Genomic DNA, 15,000 nt, shown 5'->3' with positions numbered 1-15,000 from the left:
CGACCCTGCTTAGCGTCCGAGATCAGACGAGATCGAGCGTGCTCAGGGTGGTATGGCCGTAAGCCCAGGGGCCGGGGACACAGACTCCTTTTATAGACTAGGCAAGGCCCCCTGCTCGTGGAGGAGCTCAAAAGTTAGCCTTTCGAACACACTAAACTTGAGCCTTTATCTCCACTACCTGCTACACTCTATTCCAGTATTAGGAAGCTACACCGAGATGGGTAAGCTGCTCCCCATCTCCAAGCTTCTCACATGCTTGCAGAGCGACATCCAAGGCTGAAACTAGAATGACATTAACGTGTGCCCGTGCGTCAACGTAATTGCAAGCCCATGTTTCTTGTAAGGAAGCAGCAGTGTAAAAGCTTACAGCACCTGGTATTCCCAGGCGGTCTCCCATCCAAGTACTAACCAGGCCCGACCCTGCTTAGCTTCCGAGATCAGACGAGATCGGGCGTGCTCAGGGTGGTATGGCCGTAAGCCGGCGGGCTGGGGACACAGACTCCTTTTATAGACTAGGCAAGGCCCCCTGCTCGTGGAGGAGCTCAAAGGTCAGCCTTTCGAACGTTCAAGAGTTTAAGTTGTTTTTGGTGGGCTTTGCTGTATGGCCGCGCCCTTTGAGTGTGTCAAATGTCAAGCAGCTGTCCGTCAAGGCTCAGAGGTGCACTTAGATCACCTTGGGGCGGAGGTGATCAGCAGCAGCCTTTGTTATGCGCACTTAAAAAACATGGCACCACAACAAGTAACTTGTGTGCCAAGATCTTGAGTTGGCCCCACACACTTGTGGGCCATCGCTTCTCGGCCTTTTGGCTAAGATCAAGTGTAGTATCTGTTCTTATCAGTTTAATATCTGATATGTCCTCTATATGGGGATTAAATATTAAATGCATTTTTGAGCATTGGGAGGTGAAAACTGGGGCTTGCTCTCTTCACTCCTTGCATTGACCTGGCATTGCAGTGCCACCAGGAACGGTGCACCATTCTCTTTTTTCTGTGAAAACCAAAGCAAGGCTGGAACTAGAAGGACGTTAACGTGTGCCTGTGCCCGTGCCCGTGCGTCAACGTAATTGCAAGCCCATGTTTCTTGTAAGGAAGCAGCAGTGTAAAAGCTTACAGCACCTGGTATTCCCAGGCGGTCTCCCATCCAAGTACTAAACAGGCCCGACCCTGCTTAGCTTCCGAGATCAGACGAGATCGAGCGTGCTCAGGGTGGTATGGCCGTAAGCCCAGGGGGCCGGGGACACAGACTCCTTTTATAGACTAGGCAAGGCCCCCTGCTCGTGGAGGAGCTCAAAAGTTAGCCTTTCGAACACACTAAACTTGAGCCTTTATCTCCACTACCTGCTACACTCTATTCCAGTATTAGGAAGCTACACCGAGATGGGTAAGCTGCTCCCCATCTCCAAGCTTCTCACATGCTTGCAGAGCGACATCCAAGGCTGAAACTAGAAGGACATTAACGTGTGCCCGTGCGTCAACGTAATTGCAAGCCCATGTTTCTTGTAAGGAAGCAGCAGTGTAAAAGCTTACAGCACCTGGTATTCCCAGGCGGTCTCCCATCCAAGTACTAACCAGGCCCGACCCTGCTTAGCTTCCGAGATCAGACGAGATCGGGCGTGCTCAGGGTGGTATGGCCGTAAGCCGGCGGGCTGGGGACACAGACTCCTTTTATAGACTAGGCAAGGCCCCCTGCTCGTGGAGGAGCTCAAAGGTCAGCCTTTCGAACGTTCAAGAGTTTAAGTTGTTTTTGGTGGGCTTTGCTGTATGGCCGCGCCCTTTGAGTGTGTCAAATGTCAAGCAGCTGTCCGTCAAGGCTCAGAGGTGCACTTAGATCACCTTGGGGCGGAGGTGATCAGCAGCAGCCTTTGTTATGCGCACTTAAAAAACATGGCACCACAACAAGTAACTTGTGTGCCAAGATCTTGAGTTGGCCCCAGACACTTGTGGGCCATCGCTTCTCGGCCTTTTGGCTAAGATCAAGTGTAGTATCTGTTCTTATCAGTTTAATATCTGATATGTCCTCTATATGGGGATTAAATATTAAATGCATTTTTGAGCATTGGGAGGTGAAAACTGGGGCTTGCTCTCTTCACTCCTTGCATTGACCTGGCATTGCAGTGCCACCAGGAACGGTGCACCATTCTCTTTTTTCTGTGAAAACCAAAGCAAGGCTGGAACTAGAAGGACGTTAACGTGTGCCTGTGCCCGTGCCCGTGCGTCAACGTAATTGCAAGCCCATGTTTCTTGTAAGGAAGCAGCAGTGTAAAAGCTTACAGCACCTGGTATTCCCAGGCGGTCTCCCATCCAAGTACTAACCAGGCCCGACCCTGCTTAGCTTCCGAGATCAGACGAGATCGGGCGTGCTCAGGGTGGTATGGCCGTAAGCCGGCGGGCTGGGGACACAGACTCCTTTTATAGACTAGGCAAGGCCCCCTGCTCGTGGAGGAGCTCAAAGGTCAGCCTTTCGAACGTTCAAGAGTTTAAGTTGTTTTTGGTGGGCTTTGCTGTATGGCCGCGCCCTTTGAGTGTGTCAAATGTCAAGCAGCTGTCCGTCAAGGCTCAGAGGTGCACTTAGATCACCTTGGGGCGGAGGTGATCAGCAGCAGCCTTTGTTATGCGCACTTAAAAAACATGGCACCACAACAAGTAACTTGTGTGCCAAGATCTTGAGTTGGCCCCAGACACTTGTGGGCCATCGCTTCTCGGCCTTTTGGCTAAGATCAAGTGTAGTATCTGTTCTTATCAGTTTAATATCTGATATGTCCTCTATATGGGGATTAAATATTAAATGCATTTTTGAGCATTGGGAGGTGAAAACTGGGGCTTGCTCTCTTCACTCCTTGCATTGACCTGGCATTGCAGTGCCACCAGGAACGGTGCACCATTCTCTTTTTTCTGTGAAAACCAAAGCAAGGCTGGAACTAGAAGGACGTTAACGTGTGCCTGTGCCCGTGCCCGTGCGTCAACGTAATTGCAAGCCCATGTTTCTTGTAAGGAAGCAGCAGTGTAAAAGCTTACAGCACCTGGTATTCCCAGGCGGTCTCCCATCCAAGTACTAACCAGGCCCGACCCTGCTTAGCTTCCGAGATCAGACGAGATCGGGCGTGCTCAGGGTGGTATGGCCGTAAGCCGACGGGCTGGGGACACAGACTCCTTTTATAGACCAAGCAAGGCCCCCTGCTCGTGGAGGAGCTCAAAGGTCAGCCTTTCGAACGTTCAAGAGTTTAAGTTGTTTTTGGTGGGCTTTGCTGTATGGCCGCGCCCTTTGAGTGTGTCAAATGTCAAGCAGCTGACCGTCAAGGCTCAGAGGTGCACTTAGATCACCCTGGGGCGGAGGTGATCAGCAGCAGCCTTTGTTATGCGCACTTAAAAAACATGGCACCACAACAAGTAACTTGTGTGCCAAGATCTTGAGTTGGCCCCAGACACTTGTGGGCCATCGCTTCTCGGCCTTTTGGCTAAGATCAAGTGTAGTATCTGTTCTTATCAGTTTAATATCTGATATGTCCTCTATAATGCATTTTTGAGCATTGGGAGGTGAAAACTGGGGCTTGCTCTCTTCACTCCTTGCATTGACCTGGCATTGCAGTGCCACCAGGAACGGTGCACCATTCTCTTTTTTCTGTGAAAACCAAAGCAAGGCTGGAACTAGAAGGACGTTAACGTGTGCCTGTGCCCGTGCCCGTGCGTCAACGTAATTGCAAGCCCATGTTTCTTGTAAGGAAGCAGCAGTGTAAAAGCTTACAGCACCTGGTATTCCCAGGCGGTCTCCCATCCAAGTACTAACCAGGCCCGACCCTGCTTAGCTTCCGAGATCAGACGAGATCGGGCGTGCTCAGGGTGGTATGGCCGTAAGCCGACGGGCTGGGGACACAGACTCCTTTTATAGACTAGGCAAGGCCCCCTGCTCGTGGAGGAGCTCAAAAGTCAGCCTTTCGAACACACTGCACTTGAGCCTTTATCTCCACTACCTGCTACACTATATTCCAGTATTAGGAAGCTACATCGCGATGGGTAAGCTGCTGCCCATCTCCAAGCTTCTCACGTGCTTGCAGAGCGACATCCAAGGCTGAAACTAGAAGGACGTTAACGTGTGCCCGTGCGTCAACGTAATTGCAAGCCCATGTTTCTTGTAAGGAAGCAGCAGTGTAAAAGCTTACAGCACCTGGTATTCCCAGGCGGTCTCCCATCCAAGTACTAAACAGGCCCGACCCTGCTTAGCGTCCGAGATCAGACGAGATCGAGCGTGCTCAGGGTGGTATGGCCGTAAGCCCAGGGGCCGGGGACACAGACTCCTTTTATAGACTAGGCAAGGCCCCCTGCTCGTGGAGGAGCTCAAAAGTTAGCCTTTCGAACACACTAAACTTGAGCCTTTATCTCCACTACCTGCTACACTCTATTCCAGTATTAGGAAGCTACACCGAGATGGGTAAGCTGCTCCCCATCTCCAAGCTTCTCACATGCTTGCAGAGCGACATCCAAGGCTGAAACTAGAAGGACATTAACGTGTGCCCGTGCGTCAACGTAATTGCAAGCCCATGTTTCTTGTAAGGAAGCAGCAGTGTAAAAGCTTACAGCACCTGGTATTCCCAGGCGGACTCCCATCCAAGTACTAACCAGGCCCGACCCTGCTTAGCTTCCGAGATCAGACGAGATCGAGCGTGCTCAGGGTGGTATGGCCGTAAGCCCAGGGGGCCGGGGACACAGACTCCTTTTATAGACTAGGCAAGGCCCCCTGCTCGTGGAGGAGCTCAAAAGTTAGCCTTTCGAACACACTAAACTTGAGCCTTTATCTCCACTACCTGCTACACTCTATTCCAGTATTAGGAAGCTACACCGAGATGGGTAAGCTGCTCCCCATCTCCAAGCTTCTCACATGCTTGCAGAGCGACATCCAAGGCTGAAACTAGAAGGACATTAACGTGTGCCCGTGCGTCAACGTAATTGCAAGCCCATGTTTCTTGTAAGGAAGCAGCAGTGTAAAAGCTTACAGCACCTGGTATTCCCAGGCGGTCTCCCATCCAAGTACTAACCAGGCCCGACCCTGCTTAGCTTCCGAGATCAGACGAGATCGGGCGTGCTCAGGGTGGTATGGCCGTAAGCCGGCGGGCTGGGGACACAGACTCCTTTTATAGACTAGGCAAGGCCCCCTGCTCGTGGAGGAGCTCAAAGGTCAGCCTTTCGAACGTTCAAGAGTTTAAGTTGTTTTTGGTGGGCTTTGCTGTATGGCCGCGCCCTTTGAGTGTGTCAAATGTCAAGCAGCTGTCCGTCAAGGCTCAGAGGTGCACTTAGATCACCTTGGGGCGGAGGTGATCAGCAGCAGCCTTTGTTATGCGCACTTAAAAAACATGGCACCACAACAAGTAACTTGTGTGCCAAGATCTTGAGTTGGCCCCAGACACTTGTGGGCCATCGCTTCTCGGCCTTTTGGCTAAGATCAAGTGTAGTATCTGTTCTTATCAGTTTAATATCTGATATGTCCTCTATATGGGGATTAAATATTAAATGCATTTTTGAGCATTGGGAGGTGAAAACTGGGGCTTGCTCTCTTCACTCCTTGCATTGACCTGGCATTGCAGTGCCACCAGGAACGGTGCACCATTCTCTTTTTTCTGTGAAAACCAAAGCAAGGCTGGAACTAGAAGGACGTTAACGTGTGCCTGTGCCCGTGCCCGTGCGTCAACGTAATTGCAAGCCCATGTTTCTTGTAAGGAAGCAGCAGTGTAAAAGCTTACAGCACCTGGTATTCCCAGGCGGTCTCCCATCCAAGTACTAACCAGGCCCGACCCTGCTTAGCTTCCGAGATCAGACGAGATCGGGCGTGCTCAGGGTGGTATGGCCGTAAGCCGGCGGGCTGGGGACACAGACTCCTTTTATAGACTAGGCAAGGCCCCCTGCTCGTGGAGGAGCTCAAAGGTCAGCCTTTCGAACGTTCAAGAGTTTAAGTTGTTTTTGGTGGGCTTTGCTGTATGGCCGCGCCCTTTGAGTGTGTCAAATGTCAAGCAGCTGTCCGTCAAGGCTCAGAGGTGCACTTAGATCACCTTGGGGCGGAGGTGATCAGCAGCAGCCTTTGTTATGCGCACTTAAAAAACATGGCACCACAACAAGTAACTTGTGTGCCAAGATCTTGAGTTGGCCCCAGATACTTGTGGGCCATCGCTTCTCGGCCTTTTGGCTAAGATCAAGTGTAGTATCTGTTCTTATCAGTTTAATATCTGATATGTCCACTATATGGGGATTAAATATTAAATGCATTTTTGAGCATTGGGAGGTGAAAACTGGGGCTTGCTCTCTTCACTCCTTGCATTGACCTGGCATTGCAGTGCCACCAGGAACGGTGCACCATTCTCTTTTTTCTGTGAAAACCAAAGCAAGGCTGGAACTAGAAGGACGTTAACGTGTGCCTGTGCCCGTGCCCGTGCGTCAACGTAATTGCAAGCCCATGTTTCTTGTAAGGAAGCAGCAGTGTAAAAGCTTACAGCACCTGGTATTCCCAGGCGGTCTCCCATCCAAGTACTAACCAGGCCCGACCCTGCTTAGCTTCCGAGATCAGACGAGATCGGGCGTGCTCAGGGTGGTATGGCCGTAAGCCAACGGGCTGGGGACACAGACTCCTTTTATAGACTAGGCAAGGCCCCCTGCTCGTGGAGGAGCTCAAAAGTCAGCCTTTCGAACACACTGCACTTGAGCCTTTATCTCCACTGCCTGCTACACTCTATTCCAGTATTAGGAAGCTACACCGAGATGGGTAAGCTGCTCCCCATCTCCAAGCTTCTCACGTGCTTGCAGAGCGACATCCAAGGCTGAAACTAGAAGGACGTTAACATGTGCCCGTGCGTCAACGTAATTGCAAGCCCATGTTTCTTGTAAGGAAGCAGCAGTGTAAAAGCTTACAGCACCTGGTATTCCCAGGCGGTCTCCCATCCAAGTACTAACCAGGCCCGACCCTGCTTAGCTTCCGAGATCAGACGAGATCGGGCGTGCTCAGGGTGGTATGGCCGTAAGCCAACGGGCTGGGGACACAGACTCCTTTTATAGACTAGGCAAGGCCCCCTGCTCGTGGAGGAGCTCAAAAGTTAGCCTTTCGAACACACTAAACTTGAGCCTTTATTTCCACTACCTGCTACACTCTATTCCAGTATTAGGAAGCTACATCGAGATGGGTAAGCTGCTGCCCATCTCCAAGCTTCTCACGTGCTTGCAGAGCGACATCCAAGGCTGAAACTAGAAGGACGTTAACGTGTGCCCGTGCGTCAACGTAATTGCAAGCCCATGTTTCTTGTAAGGAAGCAGCAGTGTAAAAGCTTACAGCACCTGGTATTCCCAGGCGGTCTCCCATCCAAGTACTAACCAGGCCCGACCCTGCTTAGCTTCCGAGATCAGACGAGATCGGGCGTGCTCAGGGTGGTATGGCCGTAAGCCGACGGGCTGGGGACACAGACTCCTTTTATAGACTAGGCAAGGCCCCCTGCTCGTGGAGGAGCTCAAAGGTCAGCCTTTCGAACGTTCAAGAGTTTAAGTTGTTTTTGGTGGGCTTTGCTGTATGGCCGCGCCCTTTGAGTGTGTCAAATGTCAAGCAGCTGTCCGTCAAGGCTCAGAGGTGCACTTAGATCACCTTGGGGCGGAGGTGATCAGCAGCAGCCTTTGTTATGCGCACTTAAAAAACATGGCACCACAACAAGTAACTTGTGTGCCAAGATCTTGAGTTGGCCCCACACACTTGTGGGCCATCGCTTCTCGGCCTTTTGGCTAAGATCAAGTGTAGTATCTGTTCTTATCAGTTTAATATCTGATATGTCCTCTATATGGGGATTAAATATTAAATGCATTTTTGAGCATTGGGAGGTGAAAACTGGGGCTTGCTCTCTTCACTCCTTGCATTGACCTGGCATTGCAGTGCCACCAGGAACGGTGCACCATTCTCTTTTTTCTGTGAAAACCAAAGCAAGGCTGGAACTAGAAGGACGTTAACGTGTGCCTGTGCCCGTGCCCGTGCGTCAACGTAATTGCAAGCCCATGTTTCTTGTAAGGAAGCAGCAGTGTAAAAGCTTACAGCACCTGGTATTCCCAGGCGGTCTCCCATCCAAGTACTAAACAGGCCCGACCCTGCTTAGCTTCCGAGATCAGACGAGATCGAGCGTGCTCAGGGTGGTATGGCCGTAAGCCCAGGGGCCGGGGACACAGACTCCTTTTATAGACTAGGCAAGGCCCCCTGCTCGTGGAGGAGCTCAAAAGTTAGCCTTTCGAACACACTAAACTTGAGCCTTTATCTCCACTACCTGCTACACTCTATTCCAGTATTTGGAAGCTACACCGAGATGGGTAAGCTGCTTTCCATCTCCAAGCTTCTCACATGCTTGCAGAGCGACATCCAAGGTTGAAACTAGAAGGACATTAACGTGTGCCCGTGCGTCAACGTAATTGCAAGCCCATGTTTCTTGTAAGGAAGCAGCAGTGTAAAAGCTTACAGCACCTGGTATTCCCAGGCGGTCTCCCATCCAAGTACTAACCAGGCCCGACCCTGCTTAGCTTCCGAGATCAGACGAGATCGGGCGTGCTCAGGGTGGTATGGCCGTAAGCCGGCGGGCTGGGGACACAGACTCCTTTTATAGACTAGGCAAGGCCCCCTGCTCGTGGAGGAGCTCAAAGGTCAGCCTTTCGAACGTTCAAGAGTTTAAGTTGTTTTTGGTGGGCTTTGCTGTATGGCCGCGCCCTTTGAGTGTGTCAAATGTCAAGCAGCTGTCCGTCAAGGCTCAGAGGTGCACTTAGATCACCTTGGGGCGGAGGTGATCAGCAGCAGCCTTTGTTATGCGCACTTAAAAAACATGGCACCACAACAATTAACTTGTGTGCCAAGATCTTGAGTTGGCCCCAGATACTTGTGGGCCATCGCTTCTCGGCCTTTTGGCTAAGATCAAGTGTAGTATCTGTTCTTATCAGTTTAATATCTGATATGTCCTCTATATGGGGATTAAATATTAAATGCATTTTTGAGCATTGGGAGGTGAAAACTGGGGCTTGCTCTCTTCACTCCTTGCATTGACCTGGCATTGCAGTGCCACCAGGAACGGTGCACCATTCTCTTTTTTCTGTGAAAACCAAAGCAAGGCTGGAACTAGAAGGACGTTAACGTGTGCCTGTGCCCGTGCCCGTGCGTCAACGTAATTGCAAGCCCATGTTTCTTGTAAGGAAGCAGCAGTGTAAAAGCTTACAGCACCTGGTATTCCCAGGCGGTCTCCCATCCAAGTACTAACCAGGCCCGACCCTGCTTAGCTTCCGAGATCAGACGAGATCGGGCGTGCTCAGGGTGGTATGGCCGTAAGCCAACGGGCTGGGGACACAGACTCCTTTTATAGACTAGGCAAGGCCCCCTGCTCGTGGAGGAGCTCAAAAGTCAGCCTTTCGAACACACTGCACTTGAGCCTTTATCTCCACTGCCTGCTACACTCTATTACAGTATTAGGAAGCTACACAGAGATGGGTAAGCTGCTCCCCATCTCCAAGCTTCTCACGTGCTTGCAGAGCGACATCCAAGGCTGAAACTAGAAGGACGTTAACATGTGCCCGTGCGTCAACGTAATTGCAAGCCCATGTTTCTTGTAAGGAAGCAGCAGTGTAAAAGCTTACAGCACCTGGTATTCCCAGGCGGTCTCCCATCCAAGTACTAACCAGGCCCGACCCTGCTTAGCTTCCGAGATCAGACGAGATCGGGCGTGCTCAGGGTGGTATGGCCGTAAGCCAACGGGCTGGGGACACAGACTCCTTTTATAGACTAGGCAAGGCCCCCTGCTCGTGGAGGAGCTCAAAAGTTAGCCTTTCGAACACACTAAACTTGAGCCTTTATTTCCACTACCTGCTACACTCTATTCCAGTATTAGGAAGCTACATCGAGATGGGTAAGCTGCTGCCCATCTCCAAGCTTCTCACGTGCTTGCAGAGCGACATCCAAGGCTGAAACTAGAAGGACGTTAACGTGTGCCCGTGCGTCAACGTAATTGCAAGCCCATGTTTCTTGTAAGGAAGCAGCAGTGTAAAAGCTTACAGCACCTGGTATTCCCAGGCGGTCTCCCATCCAAGTACTAACCAGGCCCGACCCTGCTTAGCTTCCGAGATCAGACGAGATCGGGCGTGCTCAGGGTGGTATGGCCGTAAGCCGACGGGCTGGGGACACAGACTCCTTTTATAGACTAGGCAAGGCCCCCTGCTCGTGGAGGAGCTCAAAGGTCAGCCTTTCGAACGTTCAAGAGTTTAAGTTGTTTTTGGTGGGCTTTGCTGTATGGCCGCGCCCTTTGAGTGTGTCAAATGTCAAGCAGCTGTCCGTCAAGGCTCAGAGGTGCACTTAGATCACCTTGGGGCGGAGGTGATCAGCAGCAGCCTTTGTTATGCGCACTTAAAAAACATGGCACCACAACAAGTAACTTGTGTGCCAAGATCTTGAGTTGGCCCCACACACTTGTGGGCCATCGCTTCTCGGCCTTTTGGCTAAGATCAAGTGTAGTATCTGTTCTTATCAGTTTAATATCTGATATGTCCTCTATATGGGGATTAAATATTAAATGCATTTTTGAGCATTGGGAGGTGAAAACTGGGGCTTGCTCTCTTCACTCCTTGCATTGACCTGGCATTGCAGTGCCACCAGGAACGGTGCACCATTCTCTTTTTTCTGTGAAAACCAAAGCAAGGCTGGAACTAGAAGGACGTTAACGTGTGCCTGTGCCCGTGCCCGTGCGTCAACGTAATTGCAAGCCCATGTTTCTTGTAAGGAAGCAGCAGTGTAAAAGCTTACAGCACCTGGTATTCCCAGGCGGTCTCCCATCCAAGTACTAAACAGGCCCGACCCTGCTTAGCTTCCGAGATCAGACGAGATCGAGCGTGCTCAGGGTGGTATGGCCGTAAGCCCAGGGGCCGGGGACACAGACTCCTTTTATAGACTAGGCAAGGCCCCCTGCTCGTGGAGGAGCTCAAAAGTTAGCCTTTCGAACACACTAAACTTGAGCCTTTATCTCCACTACCTGCTACACTCTATTCCAGTATTTGGAAGCTACACCGAGATGGGTAAGCTGCTTTCCATCTCCAAGCTTCTCACATGCTTGCAGAGCGACATCCAAGGTTGAAACTAGAAGGACATTAACGTGTGCCCGTGCGTCAACGTAATTGCAAGCCCATGTTTCTTGTAAGGAAGCAGCAGTGTAAAAGCTTACAGCACCTGGTATTCCCAGGCGGTCTCCCATCCAAGTACTAACCAGGCCCGACCCTGCTTAGCTTCCGAGATCAGACGAGATCGGGCGTGCTCAGGGTGGTATGGCCGTAAGCCGGCGGGCTGGGGACACAGACTCCTTTTATAGACTAGGCAAGGCCCCCTGCTCGTGGAGGAGCTCAAAGGTCAGCCTTTCGAACGTTCAAGAGTTTAAGTTGTTTTTGGTGGGCTTTGCTGTATGGCCGCGCCCTTTGAGTGTGTCAAATGTCAAGCAGCTGTCCGTCAAGGCTCAGAGGTGCACTTAGATCACCTTGGGGCGGAGGTGATCAGCAGCAGCCTTTGTTATGCGCACTTAAAAAACATGGCACCACAACAAGTAACTTGTGTGCCAAGATCTTGAGTTGGCCCCACACACTTGTGGGCCATCGCTTCTCGGCCTTTTGGCTAAGATCAAGTGTAGTATCTGTTCTTATCAGTTTAATATCTGATATGTCCTCTATATGGGGATTAAATATTAAATGCATTTTTGAGCATTGGGAGGTGAAAACTGGGGCTTGCTCTCTTCACTCCTTGCATTGACCTGGCATTGCAGTGCCACCAGGAACGGTGCACCATTCTCTTTTTTCTGTGAAAACCAAAGCAAGGCTGGAACTAGAAGGACGTTAACGTGTGCCTGTGCCCGTGCCCGTGCGTCAACGTAATTGCAAGCCCATGTTTCTTGTAAGGAAGCAGCAGTGTAAAAGCTTACAGCACCTGGTATTCCCAGGCGGTCTCCCATCCAAGTACTAACCAGGCCCGACCCTGCTTAGCTTCCGAGATCAGACGAGATCGGGCGTGCTCAGGGTGGTATGGCCGTAAGCCAACGGGCTGGGGACACAGACTCCTTTTATAGACTAGGCAAGGCCCCCTGCTCGTGGAGGAGCTCAAAAGTCAGCCTTTCGAACACACTGCACTTGAGCCTTTATCTCCACTGCCTGCTACACTCTATTACAGTATTAGGAAGCTACACCGAGATGGGTAAGCTGCTCCCCATCTCCAAGCTTCTCACGTGCTTGCAGAGCGACATCCAAGGCTGAAACTAGAAGGACGTTAACATGTGCCCGTGCGTCAACGTAATTGCAAGCCCATGTTTCTTGTAAGGAAGCAGCAGTGTAAAAGCTTACAGCACCTGGTATTCCCAGGCGGTCTCCCATCCAAGTACTAACCAGGCCCGACCCTGCATAGCTTCCGAGATCAGACGAGATCGGGCGTGCTCAGGGTGGTATGGCCGTAAGCCAACGGGCTGGGGACACAGACTCCTTTTATAGACTAGTCAAGGCCCCCTGCTCGTGGAGGAGCTCAAAAGTCAGCCTTTCGAACACACTGCACTTGAGCCTTTATCTCCACTACCTGCTACACTCTATTCCAGTATTAGGAAGCTACACCGAGATGGGTAAGCTGCTCCCCATCTCCAAGCTTCTCACGTGCTTGCAGAGCGACATCCAAGGCTGAAACTAGAAGGACGTTAACATGTGCCCGTGCGTCAACGTAATTGCAAGCCCATGTTTCTTGTAAGGAAGCAGCAGTGTAAAAGCTTACAGCACCTGGTATTCCCAGGCGGTCTCCCATCCAAGTACTAACCAGGCCCGACCCTGCTTAGCTTCCGAGATCAGACGAGATCGGGCGTGCTCAGGGTGGTATGGCCGTAAGCCAATGGGCTGGGGACACAGACTCCTTTTATAGACTAGGCAAGGCCCCCTGCTCGTGGAGGAGCTCAAAAGTCAGCCTTGCGAACACACTGCACTTGAGCCTTTATCTCCACTACCTGCTACACTATATTCCAGTATTAGGAATCTACATCGAGATGGGTAAGCTGCTGCCCATCTCCAAGCTTCTCACGTGCTTGCAGAGCGACATCCAAGGCTGAAACTAGAAGGACGTTAACGTGTGCCCGTGCGTCAACGTAATTGCAAGCCCATGTTTCTTGTAAGGAAGCAGCAGTGTAAAAGCTTACAGCACCTGGTATTCCCAGGCGGTCTCCCATCCAAGTACTAAACAGGCCCGACCCTGCTTAGCTTCCGAGATCAGACGAGATCGAGCGTGCTCAGGGTGGTATGGCCGTAAGCCCAGGGGCCGGGGACACAGACTCCTTTTATAGACTAGGCAAGGCCCCCTGCTCGTGGAGGAGCTCAAAAGTCAGCCTTTCGAACACACTAAACTTGAGCCTTTATCTCCACTACCTGCTACACTCTATTCCAGTATTAGGAAGCTACACCGAGATGGGTAAGCTGCTCCCCATCTCCAAGCTTCTCACATGCTTGCCGAGCGACATCCAAGGCTGAAACTAGAAGGACATTAACGTGTGCCCGTGCGTCAACGTAATTGCAAGCCCATGTTTCTTGTAAGGAAGCAGCAGTGTAAAAGCTTACAGCACCTGGTATTCCCAGGCGGTCTCCCATCCAAGTACTAACCAGGCCCGACCCTGCTTAGCTTCCGAGATCAGACGAGATCGGGCGTGCTCAGGGTGGTATGGCCGTAAGCCGGCGGGGTGGGGACACAGACTCCTTTTATAGACTAGGCAAGGCCCCCTGCTCGTGGAGGAGCTCAAAGGTCAGCCTTTCGAACGTTCAAGAGTTTAAGTTGTTTTTGGTGGGCTTTGCTGTATGGCCGCGCCCTTTGAGTGTGTCAAATGTCAAGCAGCTGTCCGTCAAGGCTCAGAGGTGCACTTAGATCACCTTGGGGCGGAGGTGATCAGCAGCAGCCTTTGTTATGCGCACTTAAAAAACATGGCACCACAACAAGTAACTTGTGTGCCAAGATCTTGAGTTGGCCCCAGACACTTGTGGGCCATCGCTTCTCGGCCTTTTGGCTAAGATCAAGTGTAGTATCTGTTCTTATCAGTTTAATATCTGATATGTCCTCTATATGGGGATTAAATATTAAATGCATTTTTGAGCATTGGGAGGTGAAAACTGGGGCTTGCTCTCTTCACTCCTTGCATTGACCTGGCATTGCAGTGCCACCAGGAACGGTGCACCATTCTCTTTTTTCTGTGAAAACCAAAGCAAGGCTGGAACTAGAAGGACGTTAACGTGTGCCTGTGCCCGTGCCCGTGCGTCAACGTAATTGCAAGCCCATGTTTCTTGTAAGGAAGCAGCAGTGTAAAAGCTTACAGCACCTGGTATTCCCAGGCGGTCTCCCATCCAAGTACTAACCAGGCCCGACCCTGCTTAGCTTCCGAGATCAGACGAGATCGGGCGTGCTCAGGGTGGTATGGCCGTAAGCCGGCGGGGTGGGGACACAGACTCCTTTTATAGACTAGGCAAGGCCCCCTGCTCGTGGAGGAGCTCAAAGGTCAGCCTTTCGAACGTTCAAGAGTTTAAGTTGTTTTTGGTGGGCTTTGCTGTATGGCCGCGCCCTTTGAGTGTGTCAAATGTCAAGCAGCTGTCCGTCAAGGCTCAGAGGTGCACTTAGATCACCTTGGGGCGGAGGTGATCAGCAGCAGCCTTTGTTATGCGCACTTAAAAAACATGGCACCACAACAAGTAACTTGTGTGCCAAGATCTTGAGTTGGCCCCACACACTTGTGGGCCATCGCTTCTCGGCCTTTTGGCTAAGATCAAGTGTAGTATCTGTTCTTATCAGTTTAATATCTGATATGTCCTATATATGGGGATTAAATATTAAATGCATTTTTGAGCATTGGGAGGTGAAAACTGGGGCTTGCTCTCTTCACTCCTTGCATTGACCTGGCATTGCAGTGCCACCAGCAACGGTGCACCATTCTCTTTTTTCTGTGAAAACCAAAGCAAGGCTGGAACTAGAAG

At 51.2% G+C, this 15,000-nt stretch overlaps 38 non-coding genes and 1 pseudogene across 38 annotated transcripts in view; 12 read left to right on the top strand and 27 right to left on the bottom strand.

Moving 5' to 3' along the window:
* Nucleotides 1–64, bottom strand: part of LOC131441093 (5S ribosomal RNA) — a 119-nt gene extending 55 nt beyond the window's left edge. The window contains exon 1 of the ribosomal RNA XR_009231769.1: nt 1–64. This exon is cut by the window's left edge and continues 55 nt beyond it. This is a non-coding gene — a ribosomal RNA (5S ribosomal RNA).
* Nucleotides 65–360: 296 nt separating this feature from the next.
* On the bottom strand, nt 361–479 carry LOC131476826 (5S ribosomal RNA). The gene has a single exon (XR_009243189.1). It is a non-coding gene; the product is annotated as a 5S ribosomal RNA (ribosomal RNA).
* A 308-nt stretch (nt 480–787) lies between these two features.
* On the top strand, nt 788–980 carry LOC131442094 (U2 spliceosomal RNA). The gene has a single exon (XR_009232676.1). It is a non-coding gene; the product is annotated as a U2 spliceosomal RNA (small nuclear RNA).
* Nucleotides 981–1,104: 124 nt separating this feature from the next.
* Nucleotides 1,105–1,223, bottom strand: LOC131477783 (5S ribosomal RNA). The gene has a single exon (XR_009244103.1). It is a non-coding gene; the product is annotated as a 5S ribosomal RNA (ribosomal RNA).
* A 297-nt stretch (nt 1,224–1,520) lies between these two features.
* LOC131476825 (5S ribosomal RNA) lies at nt 1,521–1,639 on the bottom strand. The gene has a single exon (XR_009243188.1). It is a non-coding gene; the product is annotated as a 5S ribosomal RNA (ribosomal RNA).
* Nucleotides 1,640–1,947: 308 nt separating this feature from the next.
* On the top strand, nt 1,948–2,140 carry LOC131442093 (U2 spliceosomal RNA). Its single transcript, XR_009232675.1, has one exon. It is a non-coding gene; the product is annotated as a U2 spliceosomal RNA (small nuclear RNA).
* Nucleotides 2,141–2,264: 124 nt separating this feature from the next.
* Nucleotides 2,265–2,383, bottom strand: LOC131476824 (5S ribosomal RNA). Its single transcript, XR_009243187.1, has one exon. It is a non-coding gene; the product is annotated as a 5S ribosomal RNA (ribosomal RNA).
* Nucleotides 2,384–2,691: 308 nt separating this feature from the next.
* On the top strand, nt 2,692–2,884 carry LOC131442092 (U2 spliceosomal RNA). The gene has a single exon (XR_009232674.1). It is a non-coding gene; the product is annotated as a U2 spliceosomal RNA (small nuclear RNA).
* A 124-nt stretch (nt 2,885–3,008) lies between these two features.
* On the bottom strand, nt 3,009–3,127 carry LOC131476823 (5S ribosomal RNA). The gene has a single exon (XR_009243186.1). It is a non-coding gene; the product is annotated as a 5S ribosomal RNA (ribosomal RNA).
* A 308-nt stretch (nt 3,128–3,435) lies between these two features.
* On the top strand, nt 3,436–3,611 carry LOC131442864 (U2 spliceosomal RNA; annotated as a pseudogene).
* Nucleotides 3,612–3,735: 124 nt separating this feature from the next.
* On the bottom strand, nt 3,736–3,854 carry LOC131476822 (5S ribosomal RNA). Its single transcript, XR_009243185.1, has one exon. It is a non-coding gene; the product is annotated as a 5S ribosomal RNA (ribosomal RNA).
* A 296-nt stretch (nt 3,855–4,150) lies between these two features.
* On the bottom strand, nt 4,151–4,269 carry LOC131441092 (5S ribosomal RNA). Its single transcript, XR_009231768.1, has one exon. It is a non-coding gene; the product is annotated as a 5S ribosomal RNA (ribosomal RNA).
* Nucleotides 4,270–4,565: 296 nt separating this feature from the next.
* On the bottom strand, nt 4,566–4,684 carry LOC131477718 (5S ribosomal RNA). Its single transcript, XR_009244041.1, has one exon. It is a non-coding gene; the product is annotated as a 5S ribosomal RNA (ribosomal RNA).
* Nucleotides 4,685–4,981: 297 nt separating this feature from the next.
* On the bottom strand, nt 4,982–5,100 carry LOC131476820 (5S ribosomal RNA). Its single transcript, XR_009243183.1, has one exon. It is a non-coding gene; the product is annotated as a 5S ribosomal RNA (ribosomal RNA).
* Nucleotides 5,101–5,408: 308 nt separating this feature from the next.
* LOC131442090 (U2 spliceosomal RNA) lies at nt 5,409–5,601 on the top strand. Its single transcript, XR_009232672.1, has one exon. It is a non-coding gene; the product is annotated as a U2 spliceosomal RNA (small nuclear RNA).
* A 124-nt stretch (nt 5,602–5,725) lies between these two features.
* On the bottom strand, nt 5,726–5,844 carry LOC131476819 (5S ribosomal RNA). Its single transcript, XR_009243182.1, has one exon. It is a non-coding gene; the product is annotated as a 5S ribosomal RNA (ribosomal RNA).
* Nucleotides 5,845–6,152: 308 nt separating this feature from the next.
* LOC131442497 (U2 spliceosomal RNA) lies at nt 6,153–6,345 on the top strand. Its single transcript, XR_009233070.1, has one exon. It is a non-coding gene; the product is annotated as a U2 spliceosomal RNA (small nuclear RNA).
* Nucleotides 6,346–6,469: 124 nt separating this feature from the next.
* Nucleotides 6,470–6,588, bottom strand: LOC131476818 (5S ribosomal RNA). Its single transcript, XR_009243181.1, has one exon. It is a non-coding gene; the product is annotated as a 5S ribosomal RNA (ribosomal RNA).
* Nucleotides 6,589–6,884: 296 nt separating this feature from the next.
* Nucleotides 6,885–7,003, bottom strand: LOC131476817 (5S ribosomal RNA). Its single transcript, XR_009243180.1, has one exon. It is a non-coding gene; the product is annotated as a 5S ribosomal RNA (ribosomal RNA).
* Nucleotides 7,004–7,299: 296 nt separating this feature from the next.
* Nucleotides 7,300–7,418, bottom strand: LOC131476816 (5S ribosomal RNA). The gene has a single exon (XR_009243179.1). It is a non-coding gene; the product is annotated as a 5S ribosomal RNA (ribosomal RNA).
* A 308-nt stretch (nt 7,419–7,726) lies between these two features.
* Nucleotides 7,727–7,919, top strand: LOC131442089 (U2 spliceosomal RNA). Its single transcript, XR_009232671.1, has one exon. It is a non-coding gene; the product is annotated as a U2 spliceosomal RNA (small nuclear RNA).
* A 124-nt stretch (nt 7,920–8,043) lies between these two features.
* LOC131477782 (5S ribosomal RNA) lies at nt 8,044–8,162 on the bottom strand. Its single transcript, XR_009244102.1, has one exon. It is a non-coding gene; the product is annotated as a 5S ribosomal RNA (ribosomal RNA).
* Nucleotides 8,163–8,458: 296 nt separating this feature from the next.
* Nucleotides 8,459–8,577, bottom strand: LOC131476815 (5S ribosomal RNA). Its single transcript, XR_009243178.1, has one exon. It is a non-coding gene; the product is annotated as a 5S ribosomal RNA (ribosomal RNA).
* Nucleotides 8,578–8,885: 308 nt separating this feature from the next.
* Nucleotides 8,886–9,078, top strand: LOC131442088 (U2 spliceosomal RNA). The gene has a single exon (XR_009232670.1). It is a non-coding gene; the product is annotated as a U2 spliceosomal RNA (small nuclear RNA).
* A 124-nt stretch (nt 9,079–9,202) lies between these two features.
* On the bottom strand, nt 9,203–9,321 carry LOC131476814 (5S ribosomal RNA). Its single transcript, XR_009243177.1, has one exon. It is a non-coding gene; the product is annotated as a 5S ribosomal RNA (ribosomal RNA).
* A 296-nt stretch (nt 9,322–9,617) lies between these two features.
* On the bottom strand, nt 9,618–9,736 carry LOC131476813 (5S ribosomal RNA). The gene has a single exon (XR_009243176.1). It is a non-coding gene; the product is annotated as a 5S ribosomal RNA (ribosomal RNA).
* Nucleotides 9,737–10,032: 296 nt separating this feature from the next.
* LOC131476812 (5S ribosomal RNA) lies at nt 10,033–10,151 on the bottom strand. The gene has a single exon (XR_009243175.1). It is a non-coding gene; the product is annotated as a 5S ribosomal RNA (ribosomal RNA).
* A 308-nt stretch (nt 10,152–10,459) lies between these two features.
* LOC131442087 (U2 spliceosomal RNA) lies at nt 10,460–10,652 on the top strand. Its single transcript, XR_009232669.1, has one exon. It is a non-coding gene; the product is annotated as a U2 spliceosomal RNA (small nuclear RNA).
* Nucleotides 10,653–10,776: 124 nt separating this feature from the next.
* Nucleotides 10,777–10,895, bottom strand: LOC131477781 (5S ribosomal RNA). The gene has a single exon (XR_009244101.1). It is a non-coding gene; the product is annotated as a 5S ribosomal RNA (ribosomal RNA).
* Nucleotides 10,896–11,191: 296 nt separating this feature from the next.
* Nucleotides 11,192–11,310, bottom strand: LOC131476811 (5S ribosomal RNA). Its single transcript, XR_009243174.1, has one exon. It is a non-coding gene; the product is annotated as a 5S ribosomal RNA (ribosomal RNA).
* Nucleotides 11,311–11,618: 308 nt separating this feature from the next.
* On the top strand, nt 11,619–11,811 carry LOC131442086 (U2 spliceosomal RNA). Its single transcript, XR_009232668.1, has one exon. It is a non-coding gene; the product is annotated as a U2 spliceosomal RNA (small nuclear RNA).
* A 124-nt stretch (nt 11,812–11,935) lies between these two features.
* On the bottom strand, nt 11,936–12,054 carry LOC131476808 (5S ribosomal RNA). The gene has a single exon (XR_009243172.1). It is a non-coding gene; the product is annotated as a 5S ribosomal RNA (ribosomal RNA).
* A 296-nt stretch (nt 12,055–12,350) lies between these two features.
* Nucleotides 12,351–12,469, bottom strand: LOC131477851 (5S ribosomal RNA). The gene has a single exon (XR_009244171.1). It is a non-coding gene; the product is annotated as a 5S ribosomal RNA (ribosomal RNA).
* A 296-nt stretch (nt 12,470–12,765) lies between these two features.
* Nucleotides 12,766–12,884, bottom strand: LOC131476807 (5S ribosomal RNA). The gene has a single exon (XR_009243171.1). It is a non-coding gene; the product is annotated as a 5S ribosomal RNA (ribosomal RNA).
* A 296-nt stretch (nt 12,885–13,180) lies between these two features.
* Nucleotides 13,181–13,299, bottom strand: LOC131477780 (5S ribosomal RNA). The gene has a single exon (XR_009244100.1). It is a non-coding gene; the product is annotated as a 5S ribosomal RNA (ribosomal RNA).
* Nucleotides 13,300–13,595: 296 nt separating this feature from the next.
* LOC131476806 (5S ribosomal RNA) lies at nt 13,596–13,714 on the bottom strand. The gene has a single exon (XR_009243170.1). It is a non-coding gene; the product is annotated as a 5S ribosomal RNA (ribosomal RNA).
* A 308-nt stretch (nt 13,715–14,022) lies between these two features.
* LOC131442085 (U2 spliceosomal RNA) lies at nt 14,023–14,215 on the top strand. The gene has a single exon (XR_009232667.1). It is a non-coding gene; the product is annotated as a U2 spliceosomal RNA (small nuclear RNA).
* Nucleotides 14,216–14,339: 124 nt separating this feature from the next.
* On the bottom strand, nt 14,340–14,458 carry LOC131476805 (5S ribosomal RNA). Its single transcript, XR_009243169.1, has one exon. It is a non-coding gene; the product is annotated as a 5S ribosomal RNA (ribosomal RNA).
* Nucleotides 14,459–14,766: 308 nt separating this feature from the next.
* Nucleotides 14,767–14,959, top strand: LOC131442783 (U2 spliceosomal RNA). The gene has a single exon (XR_009233345.1). It is a non-coding gene; the product is annotated as a U2 spliceosomal RNA (small nuclear RNA).
* The last annotated feature ends 41 nt before the right edge of the window (nt 14,960–15,000 follow it).

Source organism: Solea solea, chromosome 16 (genome assembly GCF_958295425.1).
Source record: "Solea solea chromosome 16, fSolSol10.1, whole genome shotgun sequence".
NCBI classification, from domain to species: Eukaryota; Metazoa; Chordata; class Actinopteri; order Pleuronectiformes; family Soleidae; genus Solea; species Solea solea.
Note: the sequence above shows the minus strand (reverse complement) of the source record. Positions and strands in the feature narration are given on the sequence as shown.